Below are 21596 nucleotides of genomic sequence, written 5' to 3'. Positions count from 1 at the left end.
GCCACTGACTGAATGTTTTATGTTTGTCACACCATTCTCAGTAAACACTACACACTGTCATACGTGAAAAGCCCAGGAGGCCGTTTCTGATATACTGGAACCGGCGTGTCTGGCACCAACGATCATACCACACTGAAAGTCACTTACAGTAGGTCACTCATTGTTGCCCATTCTAATGTTCAATTGATTAGTAACTGAATGCCTGACTGCTTGATTTATATTGCAAACCACGGCCACATCACTATCTTATCTATCGATCAAGAGGCCTGAATACTTTCCGAATGCACAATCGATCGTTGTTCACACAAGCACTGATATTTAACCCTTTCTCCTAGGCTGAGTCTCCTCCTACACATCTGAACAGCCAATGCATCTCTGTTGCTAGACAGACAGAACCATAGTGATATCTGTTCTTCCTCACTTCATCTGACCTGACCTCTTCCGCAAAGTGCTCACTCCTCCCCAACTCAAGGCTGTCATGGTGACTGGTACCAGACTGTCTCTTCTCCTCCCATAGGATCCCTGATAACTAACAATAACATATCCTGACATAATGTAAACGTTATACCTTACTCTCTCTGCCTCAATGACATAAGTATATTTCATATCCTCAGAACCCAACACATTGAAATGCTTACTTACAAGCCCGTAACCAACAATGCAGTTTTCTGAAAATAACTAAGAAGGACAACCAGAGAGAGAGAAGAATAACATATAATTAAAGAGCAGCAGTAAGTAACAATAGCGGTGCTATATACAGGGGGTACCCGTACAATGTGTCAGTCTTCTTGGATATGACACTACAAATACACCTGTATTTGGGGAGTTTCTCCCATTCTTCTCTGCAGATCCTCTCAAGCTCTGTCAGGTTGGATGGAGAGCATTGCTGCACAGCTATGTTCAGGATTCTTCAGATGTTCGATCGTGTTCAAGTACGGGCTCTGGCTAGAACACTCAAGGACATTTAGAGACTTGTCCCGAAGCCACTCCTGTGTTGTCTTGGCTGTGTGCTTAGAGTCATTGTCCTGTTAGAAGGTGAACCATCACCCCAGGCTGAGGTCCTGAGCACTCTGGAGTAGGTTTTCATCAGGGATCTCTCTGTACTTTGCTCCATTCATCTTTCCCTCGATCCTGATTAGTCTCCCAGTCCCTACCTCTGAAAAACATCCCCACAGCATGATGCTGCCACCATGCTTCACCCTAGGGATGGTGTCAGGTGTTAGCCAGACGTGACACTTGGCATTCAGGCCAAAGAGTTCAAACTTGGTTTCATCAGACCAGAGAATCTTGTTTCTTATGTTCTGAGAGTCCTTTAGGTGCCTTTTGGTAAACTCCAAGTGGGCTGTCATGTGCCTTTTACTGAGGAGTGGCTTCTGTCTGGCCACTCTACCATAAAGGGCTGATTGGTGGAGTGCTGCAGAGATGGTTGTCCTTCTGGAAGTTTCTCCCATCACCACAGAGGAACTCTAGAGATCTGTCAGTGACCATCGGGTTCTAGGTCACCTCCCTGACACAGGCCCTTCTCCACCGATTGCTCAGTTTGGCAGGGCGGACAGCTTTAGGAAGAGTATTGGTGGTTCCAAACTTCTATTTAAGAATGATGGAGGCCACTGTGTTCTTGGGGACCTTCAATTCTGAAGTTATTTTGTGGTACCCTTCCCCAGATCTGTGCCTCAAATAAGGCTGTACCATAACAAAATCTGGAAAAAGGGGTATGAATACTTTCCGAAGACATTACATATATGTATGCTATATATGCTAACTGTTTTGTTGCAGTGGACAAGTTATATTCTGTTCTTGTATTTGGAAAAATTACTGTGAATATTGACTTGTTGAATTGACGGCCTTTGTATGGAAGGAGTCCAGGAGATTTGATATGGTTAGGCTGCTGCTTCGTGACCTTTCTAGGGTTGAATTGTATACACAATCAGAATCTTAGGAATGGGTTTAATCTAAATCAGTTCTATATTGACATGAACATCGTTTACCATGAACGCTATCTCCCAAGAAAATGCCTTTTAAAAGTTGCATTTTTGTCTGTCCCAGGATGCTGCACTACGGATTGAATCCCAGCCTTAGAAAGCTCAGGAAGAAGCAGCTCCACTGTCTTTCAATTATTCTAAGAGAGGTGTGTCTTGTGAGGTGTGTAAAAATAAAACTAGGTAGAAAACCAGAGGAGAAAAGAACTGGACTGTAGCTTTCAACATGTGGGAGGATGATGAGAAGCAGGCAGGCTGTGAAATAGACTGATTAACCATCATGAAAACCAGCCAGGCAGTGAAATAGACTGATTTAACCATCATGAAAACCAGCCAGGCAGTGAAATCGACTGATTTAACCATCATGAAAACCAGCCAGGCAGTGAAATAGACTGATTTAACCATCATGAAAACCAGCCAGGCAGTGAAATAGACTGATTTAACCATCATGAAAACCAGCCAGGCTGTGAAATAGACTGATTTAACCATCATGAACACCTCACAGGAGGAGGCAAAGCTGGGAGTGTGTGTTCCTTTTTAGTTCCTTGTAAGCCCCATCCTTCAGCTAGAAGATATTGTGTGTGTGCGTGCCTGTGTTTTCTCTATTATCCTCTCACTTGTTTGAGGGTTTGTGAAATGATAGACCCAGTTCTTAATCACTTCTCAGAGTTACAGTAATGTTTATTCTTGGGAATTGGATTTAGATTAGTTAGGGCTTTTTTAACACATGCACAATCGGAAAATAAGAGTCGAAGATGAACTGTATCATCGCCATCATCATCACCATCATCATCATCATCGCCATCATCATCATTCAGCATAATAGGATGTAAGTCCTGCTTTTTGCCTTGGACCGACTTAGCAGCAAATTTGTCAGAGTTATTCTCTATTGTGGTGCATCAGTATGAATGGTAATATCACACTGCTACATTATGGTCCTGTAGAAGAAGACATGGAAATAATACAATATAATGATGCTACATTATCCTCCTGTAGAATGAAGAAGATTGCAGAACAGCAGAGATGTTGAACTTCCAGAGATCCTGGAGCTATGACAGCTTCAGTCTTTACAAAGTTCTAGAACAGCAGATTATTTCACTCTGAAGTTTGTTGCTGAGGTCTTCTGTAAGATAAGAGAATTGAGCCACTCAGTAGGCCTCTATATAACCGCTCAATGCTGTTGTGTTGTCATGGAAACACAACCTATTGAGGCAGTTTGTGGTTGTGGTTGATATCCACATGGCTGAAAAACAAGTGCAATATACAGCTCCACCCAATGAACACATTAAGTTAGGAGTTGAATAATAACATTTTATTGTAAATAACTGTCACTTTTTGGGCGACCCAAACAAATTCATACATAAATGTGTGTTAGATCTGTAATTTTCATTGAAAGCAAGTGTGAGTGGTATATATGTTCTATTTGTGCTATTTCTATGCATCCTGTTCTTACATTTTGTTTTTGTGTCTTTTACTTTCATTTTGTACACCAGCTGAAAGTACAATATTTTTGGTTATGGAAAATATGTTCTACGGTGGTTTAGATGGTACAATGATTCTCTACATAAACTGAAATTAGGCGAACTATTCACATTTTTTAGATTTCTGCATAGTGCAACTTTAAAGCAGCAGAGCATGGTCCCTCCTATCAGCAGCAGCAGAGCATGGTCCCTCCTATCAGAAGCAGCAGAGCATGGTCCCTCCTATCAGAAGCAGCAGAGCATGGTCAGAAGCAGCAGAGCATGGTCCCTCCTATCAGAAGCAGCAGAGCATGATCCCTCCTATCAGAAGCAGCAGAGCATGGTCCCTCCTATCAGAAGCAGCAGAGCATGGTCCCTCCTATCAGAAGCAGCAGAGCATGGTCCCTCCTATCAGAAGCAGCAGAGCATGATCCCTCCTATCAGAAGCAGCAGAGCATGGTCCCTCCTATCAGAAGCAGCAGAGCATGGTCCCTCCTATCAGCAGCAGCAGAGCATGGTCCCTCCTATCAGAAGCAGCAGAGCATGGTCCCTCTTATCAGAAGCAGCAGAGCATGGTCCCTCCTATCAGAAGCAGCAGAGCATGGTCCCTCCTATCAGAAGCAGCAGAGCATGGTCCCTCCTATCAGAAGCAGCAGAGCATGATCCCTCCTATCAGAAGCAGCAGAGCATGATCCCTCCTATCAGAAGCAGCAGAGCATGGTCCCTCCTATCAGAAGCAGCAGAGCATGGTCCCTCCTATCAGAAGCAGCAGAGCATGGTCCCTCCTATCAGAAGCAGCAGAGCATGGTCCCTCCTATCAGAAGCAGCAGAGCATGATCCCTCCTATCAGAAGCAGCAGAGCATGGTCCCTCCTATCAGAAGCAGCAGAGCATGGTCCCTCCTATCAGCAGCAGCAGAGCATGGTCCCTCCTATCAGAAGCAGCAGAGCATGGTCCCTCTTATCAGAAGCAGCAGAGCATGGTCCCTCCTATCAGAAGCAGCAGAGCATGGTCCCTCCTATCAGCAGCAGCAGAGCATGGTCCCTCCTATCAGCAGCAGCAGAGCATGGTCCCTCCTATCAGCAGCAGAGGGCATTACTCCGCAGGACGTTGTCAGAGTTTTGTGTTACGTCGAGGGCAAAAAAGAAGACCGATCAGCTGGATGATACCAGCCATGATGAACAATATTGCGGCAGAGTTAATAACTTCAGCTTTAGATACTCCAGCTGAAGTAGAGCGCTCCCCCCAAGTTCCCTCTTCTCGCCGATCAACAATTTGGAGTCGCTCATGTCATCATGGAAACAACCTGTTAATACAGAATTGGGTCAGTATGTGGTTGTGGTTTGTATCCATAGCTACAGCACCCCTTTGATAAATCACAAGAAAATAAATATATAGATATTAATTAAATATTTGTACACTAGGCCTTTATTGCGCCTGTATAAGCATAGAAAAGTACTCGCCAACAAAACATTTCCTTAGCATATTAGATCTACTTATCACTATGTTTAGCCAACTGTACAAAGTGTTTCTACCGGTAGCTTGCAAAGTAAACATGATCAGTTAACAGTACATCGGCAAATACACCCCTCTGCTGCTTGACAGGCAGAGCCCAAAAAGGATGGGAATGTAACTTAAACCACTCATAATTGTCAGGTATAATTCACTTTAATTTTATACCACTCAAATATCCAATTAACAGCGGCCGTTTATGGAGAGAGATCGTGAGGCTCAGTGGAGGCTGCTGAGGGGAGGACGGCTCATAATAATGGCTGGAACGAAGTAAACGGAATGGCATCAAACGCATGGAAACCATGGGTGTTTCTCAATATGCATACTCCCGTGCTCCACACTCATGCTCCAAGTGAATTCCCAAAGGAGGCTCTCTTGAGGATGTTCTTGCGTGGATGAGAGTGTGGAGAATGCATAGCATTACATTTGAGAAGCACTCGCACTCCCCCTACTATATTACCTTACGTTGCATCCCCTCATTCACTTCTTCCAGCCAGGACAATGATAACAATAGAGACGAAACAAGATATACGTTTTACTTCATAACTATCAGCTAGCTATATGTCAATTTTAATAATGTAGCTAACCAGATAGTATAACAGGCAAAAATGACTGAAAACCAATGTTATCCAATATAGCTGTCAATTCTTTGTTGGTAGCTAGCTAACAATTATTTGTGGCTATCTGGCTAGCTAACAGTAGTAGCTGGCCAGTTAGCTCTATTGACTTACTATGGGCTTGGGACCTACGCACACTACAATGGGTTTTAGAAGCAGGTAACCATGCCCAAATTAAACACGGCATGTATTTATTAACGTATCAAGATAAAATATTTTACTCAGGCAATATATGAGATGTGAATAGGCAACATTTCATTCCGAAGTCAGTTTATTTTCTCTCGCTCATTGATTTCAAGAAAATGTTCTGAATTTTTTTTGCGGTTACGTCATATTTCTCTGCATACTTTCTGTTGAAGGTTGCATCTAATGGAGTGTGCATTCGAGAAGTGCCCTGCATGCTCCGTTTCGCATTCTTTGATTTTGACTCATACTCCGACCCTCCGTGCTCGGACCACAGTAGAATGCATTTTGAGAAACCACGTGTTTGTGCTTCCGGGAACGTTTCCATTGATCATCCTTCAGATGTTTCTTCAACTTGATTGGAGTCCACCTGTGGTAAATTCAATTGATTGGACATTATTTGGAAAGGCACACACCTGTCTATATAAGGTCTCACAGTTGACAGTGCATGTCAGAGCAAAAACCAAGCCATGAGGTCTAAGGAATTGTCCGTAGAGCTCCGAGACAGGATTGTGTTGAGGCACAGATCTGGGGAATGGTACCAAAACATTTCTGCAGCATTGAAGGTCCCCATGAACACAGTGGCCTCCATCATTCTTAAATGGAAGAAGTTTGGAACCACAAAGACTCTTCCTAGAGATGGCCGACTGGCCAAACTGAGCAATCAGGGAAGAAGGGCCTTGGCCAGGGAGGTGACCAAGAACCCAATGGTCACTCTGACAAAGCTCCAGAGTTCCTCTGTGGAGTTGTTTGTCCTTCTGGAAGGTTATCCCCATCTCTGCAGCACACCACCAATCAGGCCGTTATGGTAGAGCGGCCAGATGGAAGCCACTCCTCAGTAAAAGGCACGACAGCCCGCTTGGAGTTTGCCAAAAGGTACCTAAAGGACTCTCAGGCCATGGGAAACAAGATTCTCTGGTCTGATGGAACCAATAATGAAATCTTTGGCCTGAATTCCAAGTGTCACGTCTGGAGGAATCCTGGCACCATCCCTATGGTAAAACGTGGTGGCAGCATCATGCTCTGAGGATGTTTTTTAGCAGCAGGGACTAGGAAACAAGTCAGGATCGAGGAAAAGATGAACAGAGCAAAGTAGAGAGATCCTTGATGAAAATGTGCTTAGGACCTCAGGCTGGGAGCGAAGGTTCACCTTCCAACAGGACAATGACCCTAAGCACACGCCCAAGACAACACAGGATTGGCTTCGGGACAAGTCTCTGAATTTCCTTGAGTGGCCCAGCCAGAGTTCGGACTTGAACCCAATCAAACATAGATTAGATTAACAATTATCTTCATTCCATTCACCATATAGCTATTAATTTGAACTATTATCAAATTGCAAACCAAAACACAGAAAGAGTGGTAGAGTTGCTGGGGGTGGGTGTGACTGACATGCTTTTTAGTGCTCAATGCTATTATACTTTGCAATCAACAACATTTCAACATTTTTCTCTGTGAGGCTCCTTCTACACTGACTAAGTAGCATCTGATAATGTGAGAAAAGTCTCTCTCCATCCACTGAGGTGGTGGGGATGCACAGATGTGTGAGCTAAGGCTGGAATACTGTCCCGACTAGCTGCCCATCAGTCCACTGCAATCTCTTCCAGCATCTGCCTTGTCGATGACCATGTATCTGGGTCACTATTCTGCAGTCACCTGGTTCAGAGCAGGGATGGCATGGACATAGTCCTTATTATCCTTTCTTCCACCTACCACCTGGGCTGGAACAGTTAGTGACTTGATGCAGGTGAAGGCAGGAACACTTTCTTCACCAGAGCACACAGCCTGTTCACGTCCTCCAGCACCAGGCTCAGGAGATGGGCAAAGCACACAGCCTGTTCACGTCCTCCAGCACCAGGCTCAGGAGATGGGCAAAGCACGTGACGTGTCCGGATTTGTCTCAAAGGCCCTTCAAGATGCTGGTGAAAGCCTTTTTCATGCAGCTAGCTGAGTCGCTTACAAAAGCCTACACATTTTTAAAGTCAACCCCATTGTTGTTGAGACAGGACATGACAACTTGGGACACCGTGGTAAAGTTTGGTGAGTGCACATCTTCCAAATGCATCGAGTGTCTCATCAAGGATGACATAAATGTCCTTCCCTCTACAGCATCTTTGATGTCCTGCACATATTGTGGATAGAGCTCTGGCAGATATTCTGTACGCAGATGGGATGGCGCTGGGATAGACCCTCCCTGCTTGCAGTGTTTCTTCAGAAATGTGGGGAACTTGGGCCCCTTCTCGAAGTATGTCTGCCTTGATTAATGATCTTGAGAAGTCCAAGATGAATTCCTTTCTCTCAGCTGTGGAGGGAATATTTAACAGACAGGAGGCCAGGGGCTATGTTCTTGTTTGGACTGGAAAACCATTTAGAAAATACATAACAATGGTTCATTTGGTAAATTAAGAATTCTCAGGTTGAGTTCAATATCAGGCCTACAATAGATCTCAGTCTTTGAAGCTAAGCACACTCTCTCCTGAAGCCACCCACACACACAGACTGCCCATAAACCTGACAGAGGCCTGGAACACACAGAAACAGACACACAGCCCATAAACCTGACAGAAGGTCTCACACACAAAAACATTTTCAAACAATGAAAGATACTGTGACTTGCTGCTTTTGTCTTTCCTAACTTGTCACTTGTTTTGATAGCTCCACCACATCACTTTGGCTAATTTGTTAGCTGAAGTAATGTTAGCTAGCTAAGTTAGCTAGCTAGGCTAAATGATGTGATGGAGCTGGAATGACAGCATGGAAAGTGACAGCGTGGAAAGCTTGCACGGCTAACGTTAACTAGCTGACTGCTGAAGCAGGGGCACACTGAAGCAGCTACTATGTAGATACAGACAAAAATGGATTAGTCAAGAACAGATATTAGCTAACTACAACAAACCTACTAGCTAGATAATATATCTGTCGCTAGCTAAAGCCTCCAAATGTTTACCTGGTCCAATAGCCCTCCTATTTTTGTGTCGGAGCGACCTCAGGTGCTCCACCTCAGTTTGACACCGCATGTAATCGATTGAATGCTGACAGACTTTGCAGACAAGTACTCCTCCATCCTCGTACAATTCAGCTGGAAACTCCCTGACCTTGTCCCTGGCTGTTATTCTGGTCGCCAAACATTTACTCCTCCATCCTCGTACAGTTCAGCTGGAAACTCCCTGACCTTGTCCCTGCCTGTTATTCTGGTCGCCAAACATTTACTCCTCCATCCTCGTACAGTTCAGCTGGAAACTCCCTGACCTTGTCCCTGGCTGTTATTCTGGTCGCCAAACATTTACTCCTCCATCCTCGTACAGTTCAGCTGGAAACTCCCTGACCTTGTCCCTGGCTGTTATTCTGGTCGCCAAACATTTACTCCTCAGCTCCTCTGCTGTTAATCTGTTCTTTTTAATCAGATACTTCTTTCCTCAGACCGCTGTCATTCATTCACAGAGCTGTCTGCACCCTGCACCTCCCACTCACAACTTTTCGTTGATTTGATATACAGTACATCAATGAAAACGGTGGAAAAACTGTTATTCAACAATACAATTTTATTTAACTTTGCTCTCAGCTGGCAGCTTTTTAGCTTTCGAATCCTATGCATTTTATTGGAAATTCTGCGGATATTCGTCGGAATTCTGCATGCGCAGATTCTGTGCGGGTCTAGTCATACGTGATGCCTTTCCTGCTTTTACTTATGCAGGAAAATAAAAGTAAGGCATGTGATATATAATTGTCACCCTAAAATAATCTCATATAATTATAGTTCATACAGGTTTTATACCAACTCTGTATAAATAGCATCTAAAATATACATTGAGTGTAGAAAACATTAAGGACACCTGCTCTTTCCATGGCAGACTGATCAGTTTAATCCAGGTGAAAGCTATGATCCCTTATTGATGTTACTTAAATCCACTTCAATCGGTGTAGTTGAAGGGGAGGACCAACTGACCTACTCCCTGACCAAAATGGCTGACATTTTATACTGTCATAATAACATTCATGTCCATTCTTGTATTCTAATTCTAATTCTATGGCTTTGACAGCCTCGTCTATTTCAAAGTTATAGAGAAGTCATAGAAAGGTATTTTTCACATCCATGTTTCACCTAAATGACTGACTGAGCTCTGGTGGCCTGCAGGTTGGAGCTCCATGCGGAGCTTGGCATGGAGTCGTAGACCTCACACTGAATCTGGCTCGTGCTCATTTTCACACAGCTTATCCACAGGCCGTCCCAGACCACCTCCGTGGTGACCAAGTTAGCTGATGTGAAGGTTGTCTCCATCCAGGTGGGGAGTGCACACACTACAATGGTGGTGATTAATCCCATTACTCCCAGGACGATGCCCACAATCTCCATGCCCATCGACATACTGGGTCCCTGGGTACATTTCTCTACACCTGCTCATCCTGGAGGAATAAGGATGTGACTCAACAAATACATTTCAAAACCGCAGAGATGATGAACTTCCAGAGGAGATCCTGGAGCTATGACAACTGAAGTCTTTACAAAATTCAAGAACAACAGATTATTTCACTCTGAAGTTTGTTGCTGAAGTTACTGTTACATAGGAAAGTATTTCCACCAGTATGTTTTATTAAAATGACAGATTTATGTGTGTGTGTGTGCTCTGTCTGGGGTAGCGTTTCTAATTAGTGAGATTGAGCTGTGCCACCTGCTGTCCTAATGCCACCAGGATGCAAAGAGGTCGACCCTGAAGAGGAACATGAATATTTAACAACACTTACTGGAGGGAGGGAGAGCTGGTGTTATTTTGCTCAGTAATTACTGACAGACCCACAGGGGTCTAGGCTAGACTGGACTGTACATCTCCAGAGCAGCTTGTCAGAGAGCACAGTAATGGGGAAATAAACTCAGACTGAGGCCGTCTGAGAGATGGGAAGGATGGTGGGAGTAGAGGGAGGGAGGGAGAAGGCGGAAGAGGGGAATGGACAGGTAAGGAGGGGGAGAGATCTGGCACAGGGAGAAAGATTGAGGAGAGATGGAGAGAAGGGGTAGAGGTAGAGAGAGAGAATGAAGAATCGTGTGTATGTGTATATATACAGTATATCTTGAGATACTTGGCTGAGATATTTAGCTTGTTATGGCTGTACAGAACAACAGCAGACTCTAGCCTCATAAATATATACAGTATATCGTATAACACGTTGCATACAGTATTTACCAGCCAGAGGACTGAGGATTTACTGTTTTGCCCCTGTGCCTGTTCAATCCCCAAGTGTCTTAATTTAAGTTACTTGTAAAGGATATTGGGACCTGTCCTGTGGGCTGGTGGTAAATGAGACCTGTCTTGGGAGATGAGACCTGTCCTGTGGCCTGGTGGTAGATGAGACCTGTCCTGTGGCCTGGTGGTAGATGAGACCTGTCCTGTGGCCTGGTGGGTGATGAGACCTGTCCTGTGGCCTGGTGGGTGATGAGACCGGTCCTGTGGTCTGGTGGTAGATGAGACTTGTCTGGTGGGAGATGAGACCTGTCTGGTGGGAGATGATACCTGTCTGGTGGTAGATGAGACCTGTCTTGTGGCCTGGTGGGAGATGAGACCTGTCTTGTGGCCTGGTGGGAGATGAGACCTGTCTGGTGGTAGATGAGACCTGTCCTGTGGCCTGGTGGTAGATGAGACCTGTCTTGTGGTAGATGAGACCTGTCTTGTGGTAGATGAGACCAGTCCCGTGGTCTGGTGGGAGATGAGACCTGTCTTGTGGCCTGGTGCTAGATGAGACCTGTCCTGTGGCCTGGTGGGAGATGAGGCATGTCCTGTGGCCTGGTGGGAGATGAGGCATGTCCTGTGGCCTGGTGGTAGATGAGACCTGTCTTGTGGCCTGGTGGTAGATGAGACCTGTCTTGTGGCCTGGTGGGAGATGAGACCTATCCTTTGGCCTGGTGGGAGATGAGACCTGTCTGGTGGGAGATGAGACCTGTCTTGTGGTCTGGTGGTAGACGAGACTTGTCCTTTTGGCCTGGTGGGAGATGAGACCTGTCTGGTGGGAGATGAGACTTGTCCTGTGGCCTGGTGGGAGATGAGACCTGTCCTGTGGCCTGGTGGTAGATGAGACCTGTCTTGTGGCCTGGTGGTAGATGAGACCTGTCTTGTGGCCTGGTGGGAGATGAGACCTGTCTTGTGGCCTGGTGGGAGATGAGACCTGTCTTGTGGTCTGGTGGGAGAAGAGACCTGTCTTGTGGTCTGGTGGGAGATGAGACCTGTCCTGTGGCCTGGTGGTAGATGAGACCTGTCCTGTGGCCTGGTGGGAGATGAGACCGGTCCTGTGGTCTGGTGGTAGATGAGACTTGTCTGGTGGGAAATGAGACCTGTCTTGTGGCCTGGTGGGAGATGAGACCTGTCCTGTGGCCTGGTGGTAGAGGAGACCTGTCTTGTGGCCTGGTGGTAGATGAGACCTGTCCTGTGGTCTGGTGGGAGATGAGACCTGTCTTGTGGCCTGGTGGTAGATGAGACCTGTCTTGTGGCCTGGTGGGAGATGAGACCTGTCCTGTGGCCTGGTGGTAGATGAGACCTGTCTTGTGGCCTGGTGGGTGATGAGACCTGTCCTGTGGTCTGGTGGGAGATGAGACCTGTCTTGTGGTCTGGTGGGAGATGAGACCTGTCTTGTGGCCTGGTGGGAGATGAGACCTGTCTTGTGGTCTGGTGGGAGATGAGACCTGTCTTGTGGCCTGGTGGGAGATGAGACCTGTCCTGTGGCCTGGTGGTAGATGAGACCTGTCCTGTGGCCTGGTGGGTGATGAGACCTGTCCTGTGGCCTGGTGGGAGATGAGACTTGTCTGGTGGGAAATGAGACCTGTCTTGTGGCCTGGTGGGAGATGAGACCTGTCCTGTGGCCTGGTGGTAGATGAGACCTGTCTTGTGGCCTGGTGGTAGATGAGACCTGTCTTGTGGCCTGGTGGGAGATGAGACCTGTCTTGTGGTCTGGTGGGAGAAGAGACCTGTCTTGTGGTCTGGTGGGAGATGAGACCTGTCCTGTGGCCTGGTGGTAGATGAGACCTGTCCTGTGGCCTGGTGGGAGATGAGACCGGTCCTGTGGTCTGGTGGTAGATGAGACTTGTCTGGTGGGAAATGAGACCTGTCTTGTGGCCTGGTGGGAGATGAGACCTGTCCTGTGGCCTGGTGGTAGAGGAGACCTGTCTTGTGGCCTGGTGGTAGATGAGACCTGTCCTGTGGTCTGGTGGGAGATGAGACCTGTCTTGTGGCCTGGTGGTAGATGAGACCTGTCTTGTGGCCTGGTGGGAGATGAGACCTGTCCTGTGGCCTGGTGGTAGATGAGACCTGTCTTGTGGCCTGGTGGGTGATGAGACCTGTCCTGTGGTCTGGTGGGAGATGAGACCTGTCTTGTGGTCTGGTGGGAGATGAGACCTGTCTTGTGGCCTGGTGGGAGATGAGACCTGTCTTGTGGTCTGGTGGGAGATGAGACCTGTCTTGTGGCCTGGTGGGAGATGAGACCTGTCCTGTGGCCTGGTGGTAGATGAGACCTGTCCTGTGGCCTGGTGGGTGATGAGACCTGTCCTGTGGCCTGGTGGGAGATGAGACTTGTCTGGTGGGAAATGAGACCTGTCTTGTGGCCTGGTGGGAGATGAGACCTGTCCTGTGGCCTGGTGGTAGATGAGACCTGTCTTGTGGCCTGGTGGTAGATGAGACCTGTCCTGTGGTCTGGTGGGAGATGAGACCTGTCTTGTGGCCTGGTGGGAGATGAGACCTGTCTTGTGGCCTGGTGGGTGATGAGACCTGTCCTGTGGTCTGGTGGGAGATGAGACCTGTCTTGTGGTCTGGTGGGAGATGAGACCTGTCTTGTGGCCTGGTGGGAGATGAGACCTGTCTTGTGGTCTGGTGGGAGATGAGACCTGTCTTGTGGCCTGGTGGTAGATGAGACCTGTCCTGTGGCCTGGTGGGTGATGAGACCTGTCCTGTGGTCTGGTGGGAGATGAGACCTGTCTTGTGGTCTGGTGGGAGATGAGACCTGTCTTGTGGTCTGGTGGGAGATGAGACCTGTCTTGTGGCCTGGTGGGAGATGAGACCTGTCTGGTGGGAGATGAGACCTGTCTTGTGGCCTGGTGGTAGATGAGACCTGTCTTGTGGCCTGGTGGGAGATGAGACCTGTCTTGTGGTCTGGTGGGAGAAGAGACCTGTCTTGTGGTCTGTTGGGAGATGAGACCTGTCTTGTGGCTTGGTGGGAGATGAGACCTGTCCTGTGGCCTGGTGGTAGATGAGACCTGTCCTGTGGCTTGGTGGTAGATGAATGGTGGTCTGGGCAACTAACACGGTCTCACATCAGAATTAGATGTTCATCCATGTTTCTCAAATATCACATTTTGAAGTTGTTGCAGACCCTAAAATTATAATTGTGTTAAAGTTAAGTTTAGGCATTCACTCCAAATGGTTATGGTAAGGGTGTGTGTTTGTGTATCTGTGTGTCTTTGAGCGTGCACAGTACCGTTTGGCAAACCCTGACAGGGGTCTCCAAAAAGGAGAGGAGCAAAGAGGGCCTTCCTATCTCTGAGGGCCTCCGTCTTTGAGTTTATTTCCCCATTACTGTGCTCTCTGACAAGCCGCTCTGGAGATGTACAGTTCAGCCTAGCCTAGACCCCTGTGGGCCTATCAGTAATTACTGAGCAAAATAACTATCTGTCTCTCTCTTTCTCTCTGTGTGTGTCTCTCTCTCTCTGTCTCTCTCTCTCTCGGTCTCTCTCCTTCGGTCTCTCTCTCTCGGTCTCTCTCTCTCGGTCTCTCTCCTTCGGTCTCTCTCTCTCTCGGTCTCTCTCCTTCAGTCTCTCTCTCGGTCTCTCTCTCCTTCGGTCTCTCTCTCTCGGTCTCTCTCTCCTTCGGTCTCTCTCTCTCTCGGTCTCTCTCCTTCGGTCTCTCTCTCTCTCGGTCTCTCTCCTTCAGTCTCTCTCTCTCGGTCTCTCTCTCCTTCGGTCTCTCTCTCTCGGTCTCTCTCTCTCTCGGTTTCTCTCTCTCCCGGTCTCTCTCTCTCTGTCTCTCTCTCTCTGTGTCTCTCTTTCTTTCTTTCTCTCTCTCTCTCTCTCTCTCTCTCTCTCTCTCTCGATCTCTCTCTCTCTCTCTCTCTCTCTCTCGATCTCTCTCTCTCTCCCTCCTCCACTAGTACTGTATTATCACTGTTAATTCATCTCCTCCACTCTGTAGGAACTAAAAGGCAGGAAAGCTAACAGGGCTTACTCTCCTATCAGTGTTTTAGTTTCATACCTTGAAGGGCCTTCAGTCAGTACATTGTGAAAGCACATGCCTTAAATCTTGTATTATAAATGCACTCTCCGCAACTCTTCTGAGAAATATGTCTGGGATTTACTTATATATTAAGTGCAAATAGGAGAGCTCTCTATCCAGCTCTTTTATCACATAATCACTCAAACTAAATAATGTTCAGTCATGTGTTTTTCAAACATTCATAGCCTGTAAAATGGTGTTAGATTGATCCATGTGTCTGAAAATGATTGATGCGAGGAGAACACAGCTTTTCTCAGCCCCAGTAGATTGACAGATCTATTGACCATCATACAATACCTGTTGGCAGTGCCTCCACAATCAACCTTTTGAGAGAGAGCCCATTGGAGTCCTGTGGCAGTTTCAGCTGCTCTAATGCCATCAGGCTGAGTGGTCCTAGACATGATTATTAGGCCTAGTCATCCCATCTATCAGTGGATTCTAGTGAGCTGTATCCTAAACCCCACTGGGAACCACTTTACACTGTGTTTTCTCTGGGTCACTGAATATTCAACAGGCCTGAAGCACTGTGTGAGCTGTCTTTCATGACAGATAGAGACACACAGTCTCCACTCATGTCTTAGATTGTGATTACTGGGAGGAACAACCCAGGGTCGTGTTCATTAGGGCACGCAATGGAAAATGCTTTTAAACATTTTGCAACGGGCAATGAAAATTAGCTTCTTTTTTTTTTATTGGATCCATCCAGGTAGTTAGTCCTTGTTTCAGTCTGTTTTCTTCTGTTTGGTGCCGAATGAACACCACCACTGAATATGTATGAGTCCTCTTCACTGGAACCCTGGGAGGGTAAATCAACAAGTCATCAAAGATTTTATCTTTATCAGTAGTGCTCTGTGTGGGCGGAGTAGGCGATCTTGAAGGAGTAGAGCATCTTTGCTGCTTCCCCAGGGAAAGCAGGGGGGTCTGGCGCATCTCACAGCAACAAGGGATATTCTGAGAATGTTTTCTGAGCGTCGCCATGTGGTTGCCATGGCATTAGTGATGAATCAGATCTGCATGTTTGTTTGTGCTTTGATTTGCTTCATTGTAATGTTGATGTAAGCTTGTGAACAGAGGTGAGATCACAGAGATAGAATAGTTTTATCTTTAGAGGGGAGTTATACTGTAATTTATATATGCCTTCCCTTCCTCGGTACACAGGTATACACACTTTAAAGATGTTAATTGATGAGGAGGAACTAGGACGTGTCCCCTGATTGGATACAGAGATTAACTGAGTTTATTGGTCTGTTTTTTGTGTAACCATGGATATGGAATGGCTCCCGGGAGGGTCTTTGAGAAAAAACAAATTGTGTGAATCAACAGTTTTTGTTCAGGATTTAAAGAAAGTATTTTTAAAAATTGCAGGGCGCCAAATTCAAAACAACAAAAATTCCTCAAACATACAAGTATTATACACCATTTTAAAGAAACTTCTTGTTAATCCCACCACAGTGTCCGATTTCAAAAAGGCGAAAGTACACGAGGCGATTATGTTAGGTCAGCGCCTAGTCACAGGAAACCATACAGCCATTTTCCAGCCAAGGAGAGGGCTCACAAAAGTCAGAAATAGCAATTTAAATGAATCACTAACCTTTGATCTTCATCAGATGGCACTCACAGGACTTCATGTTACACAATAAATGTGTGTTTTTGTTCATCTTTATGTCCAAAAACCTCAGTTGAAATTGGCACGTTATGTACAGTAATCATTGTCTCAAACAAACATCAGGTGAAATTTCAGATTACAGAAATACTCATCATAAACATTGATGAAAAATACAAGTTTTATACATAGGATTAAAGATAAATGTCTTGTTAATCCAGCCACTGTGTCAGATTTCAAAAAGGCTTTACGGCAAAAGCACACCATGCGATTATGTTAGGTCAGCGCCTAGCCACAGAAAACCATACATCCATTTTCCAACCAAGGAGAGGTGTCACAAAAGTCAGAAATAGTGTTAAAATGAATCACTTACCTTTGATGATCTTTATCTGGTGGCGCTCCCAGGTCTCCATGTTAGACAATAAATGTTTGTTTTGTTCGATAATGTCCCCCTTCGTGTCCAAAAACCTCAGTTTTGTTGGTGCGTTTAGTTCAGTAATCCAAAGGCACAAAGTGCGCTCTCAACATCCAGACGAAAAGTCAAAAGTACAATAAAAGTTTGTAGAAACATGTCAAATGATGTTCAAAATCAATCCTCAGAAGGTTTTTGTCATAAATAATCAATAATATTTCAACCGGACCAAAGCTTTGTCAATTGAAAAGGAGAAACAAGAAATGCGCGCTCCCGATCACACACTGGACACATGTCTGGAAATTTTTCAGAGTAAAAGCCTGAAACAATGCCTAAAGACTGGCCACATGTAGAAGAAGCCATAGAGATCGCGAACTGGGTCCCTAAGTCTTTGTATGGTGGATAGGCTTTCAATGGAAAAACAGCCTTTCAAAATAATAGTACTTCCTGGATGGATTTTCCTCAGGTTTTTGCCTCAAATCAAATTTATTTATATAGCCCTTCGTACATCAGCTGATATCTCAAAGTGCTATACAGAAACCCAGCCTAAAACCCCAAACAGCAAGCAATGCAGGTGTAGAAGCACGGTGGCTACGAAAAACTCCCTAGAAAGGCCAAAACCTAGGAAGAAACCTAGAGAGGAACCAGGCTATGTGGGGTGGCCAGTCCTCTTCTGGCTGTGCCGGGTGGAGATTATAACAGAACATGGCCAAGATGCTCAAATGTTCATAAATGACCAGCATGGTCGAATAATAATAAGGCAGAACAGTTGAAACTGGAGCAGCAGCACGGTCAGGTGGACTGGGGACAGCAAGGAGTCATCATGTCAGGTAGTCCTGGGGCATGGTCCTAGGGCTCAGGTCCTCCTCCGAGAGAAAGAAAGAGAGAATTAGAGAGAGCAAATGTGGAGTGGCCAGTCCTTTTCTGGCTGTGCCGGGTGGAGATTATAACAGAACATGGCCAAGATGTTCATAAATGACCAGCATGGTCGAATAATAATAAGGCAGAACAGTTGAAACTGGAGCAGCAGTACGGCCAGGTGGACTGGGGACAGCAAGGAGTCATCATGTCAGGTAGTCCTGGGGCATGGTCCTAGGGCTCAGGTCCTCCGAGAGAGAGAAAAAAAGAGAGAAGGAGAGAATTAGAGAACGCACACTTAGATTCACACAGGACACCAAATAGGACAGGAGAAGTACTCCAGATATAACAAACTGACCCTAGCCCCCCGACACATAAACTACTGCAGCATAAATACTGGAGGCTGAGACAGGAGGGGTCAGGAGACACTGTGGCCCCATCCGAGGACACCCCCGGACAGGGCCAAACAGGAAGGATATAACCCCACCCACTTTGCCAAAGCACAGCCCCCACACCACTAGAGGGATATCTTCAACCACCATCTTACCATCCTGAGACAAGGCTGAGTATAGCCCACAAAGATCTCCGCCATGGCACAACCCAAGGGGGGGCGCCAACCCAGACAGGATGACCACATCAGTGAATCAACCCACTCAGGGGACGCACCCCTTCCAGGGACGGCATGAGAGAGCCCCAGCAGGCCAGTGACTCAGCCCCTGTAATAGGGTTCGAGGCAGAGAATCCCAGTGGAAAGAGGGGAACCGGCCAGACAGAGACAGCAAGGGCGGTTCGTTGCTCCAGAGCCTTTCCGTTCACCTTCCCACTCCTGGGCCAGACTACACTCAATCATATGACCCACTGAAGAGATGAGTCTTCAGTAAAGACTTAAAGGTTGAGACCGAGTTTGCGTCTCTGACATGGGTAGACAGACCGTTCCATAAAAATGGAGCTCTGCCATATCAATTCTGTTATACTCACAGGCATTATTTTAACAGTTTTGGAAACGTTATTTTCTATCCAAATCAAATTATATGCATATCCTAGCTTCTGGGCCTGAGGAGCAGGCAGTTTAATTTGGGCACGCCTTTCATCCAAAATTCCGAATGCTGCCCCCTACCTTAGTGAAGTTAATATCATGAATACGTACTATACCTTTCGGTGGCTTTTATTTTATTGACCTAAAACATCTAATCCGGGATTCAATCTGATTGTGCTTGTCGACAATTCACCATTTTAAAGGTCATTTCTGATCACGCTGACATCTGCAGCATTTTACTGTGAATGCAATCTCCGCAAAAGCGGTAACATTCTTTTAAAAGCTGCATTGTCGGCAACATGTGATCGATCATATTGAATCCCAGGCCTAGTGACAGTAATTCTGCATAAGTCAAGATACCAGTTTGGAGATTTCCCAGGACAATGCCCTGTAGAATAGTCACATTGACCTGTGATCGATGGAAGAATAGATGCCTTCCCAGAACTGTCTGTGGTATTTAACCTTGCTGTAGCCATGAGCTGAACTTTGCCGTTTGTCACTTTGTTGCTGTAGGATCTTAGAGAACATCCACGTTGAGCTGAGTCACTGATGGCTAAGTTCCAATATCCACACTAGCGTACTACTTAGAATGCATGGTCAATATACAGGTAACTGCCAAAATAACGGAAACACTTGAGGAAATGAGGGATACAAAGTATATTCAAATCAGGTGCTTCCACACAGGTGTGGTAACCTGAGTTGATTAAGCAGTTAACATCCCATCATGTATAGGGTCATGTATAAAAATGACCAGTTGCCCATTATTTTGCGTACCATGGCTAGAAGAGATCTCAGTGAAGAGGTGTCTCAATGGAGCATAGTGCTTTAAAGTGTGTGTGTGTGTGTGTATGTATTTATGTCTGTCACCAGATATTAACCCAATTGAACACCAGTTATGGGAGATTCTGGAGCAGTGTTTTCTCACCACCATCAACAAACATCAAATAATGTAATTTGTCGGGGAAGAATGGTGTCGCATCCCTCCAATAGAGTTGCAGACACTGGGCTGGGTTATAGCTTATAGAATAAGGACTGAGAAGATGAGAGAGAGAGAGGTATAGGGATAGGTGAGAGGAGGAGGAGGGAGGGAGGGAGAATAATAGGGTTAGGTGAGAGGAGGAGGAGGCGAGGGTGTGTAACCGGGTTAGGTGAGAGGAGGAGGAGAGGGAGAAAAACAGGGTTAGGTGAGAGGAGGAGGAGGAGAGGGTGAGGAACCGGGTTAGGTGAGAGGAGGAGGAGAGGGAGAAAAACAGGGTTAGGTGAGAGGAGGAGGAGGAGAACAAGGGGAGAGGAGAAGGAGGAGAACAGGGGGAGAGGAGGAGGAGGAGAACAGGGGGAGAGGAGAAGGAGGAGAACAAGGGGAGAGGAGAACAGGGGGAGAGGAGAAGGAGGAGAACAGGGGGAGAGGAGAAGGATGAGAACAGGGGGAGAGGAGAAAGAGGAGAACAGGGGAGAGGAGAAAGAGGAGAACAGGGGGAGAGGAGAAGGAGGAGAACAGGGGGAGAGGAGAAAGAGGAGAACAAGGGGAGAGGAGAAAGAGGAGAACAGGGGGAGAGGAGAAGGAGGAGAACAAGGGGAGAGGAGAAGGAGGAGAACAAGGGGAGAGGAGAAGGAGGAGAACAAGGGGAGAGGAGAAGGAGGAGAACAAGGGGAGAGGAGAAGGAGGAGAACAAGGGGTCGCTCTGGATAAGAGCGTCTGCTAAATGACTTAAATGTAAATGTAACAAGGGGAGAGGAGAAGGAGGAGAACAAGGGGAGAGGAGAAGGAGGAGAACAGGGGGAGAGGAGAAGGAGGAGAACAGGGGGAGAGGAGAAGGAGGAGAACAAGGGGAGAGGAGAAGGAGGAGAACAAGGGGAGAGGAGAAAGAGGAGAACAAGGGGAGAGGAGAAGGAGGAGAACAAGGGGAGAGGAGAAGGAGGAGAACAAGGGGAGAGGAGAAGGAGGAGAACAAGGGGAGAGGAGAAGGAGGAGAACAAGGGGAGAGGAGAAGGAGGAGAACAAGGGGAGAGGAGAAGGAGGAGAACAGGGGGAGAGGAGAAAGAGGAGAACAAGGGGAGAGGAGAAGGAGGAGAACAAGGGGAGAGGAGAAGGAGGAGAACAAGGGGAGAGGAGGAGAACAAGGGGAGAGGAGAAGGAGGAGAACAAGGGGAGAGCGGGGCGACTGGAGGAACTAGCCAACGTTATTAACAAAGGGACCTGGAACACTGCATTATTGATGGAGGGAAGAGAAAGAGAGAAAGGAGAGGTGGACAGGATTTCTCCATCTCTCTTCCTGATTAGTCAAGTATGGGGAGAAGTTTCTCACACACTAGCTGCACGAACACATGGAGAGAGAGAATGTCATCTACATTTGATTTGGTTACCTAAGCTATTTAAGTACAGTGCATTTGGAAAGTATTCAGACCCCCTGACTTTTTCCACATTTTGTTACATTACAGCCAAGTAAAATGTATTAAATAAAACATTTTCCTCTTCAATCTACACACAATACTCAATAATGACAGTTAAAATAGGTTTTTAGACATTTTAGCAAATGTTTGAAAATACATAAGTATTCAAACTCTTTGCTATGAGACATGAAATTGAGCTCAGGTTCATCCTGTTTCCATTGATCATGCTTGAGATATTTCTACAACTTGATTCGAGTCCATCTGTGGTAAATTCAATTGATTGGACATGATTTGGAAAGGC

General features: G+C 46.4%; 1 protein-coding gene across 1 annotated transcript in view; it reads left to right on the top strand.

Annotated features, from left to right (window-relative positions):
- Positions 1-21596, top strand: part of LOC135568764 (ras-related protein Rab-26-like) — a 111730-nt gene that overhangs the window by 20521 nt on the left and 69613 nt on the right. The window lies entirely within an intron of this gene.

The sequence above is a fragment of the Oncorhynchus nerka genome, unplaced genomic scaffold, assembly GCF_034236695.1.
Source record: "Oncorhynchus nerka isolate Pitt River unplaced genomic scaffold, Oner_Uvic_2.0 unplaced_scaffold_1408, whole genome shotgun sequence".
NCBI classification, from domain to species: Eukaryota; Metazoa; Chordata; class Actinopteri; order Salmoniformes; family Salmonidae; genus Oncorhynchus; species Oncorhynchus nerka.
The sequence above is the reverse complement of the archived record's forward strand: the minus strand, read 5'-3'. Positions and strand labels throughout refer to the sequence as shown.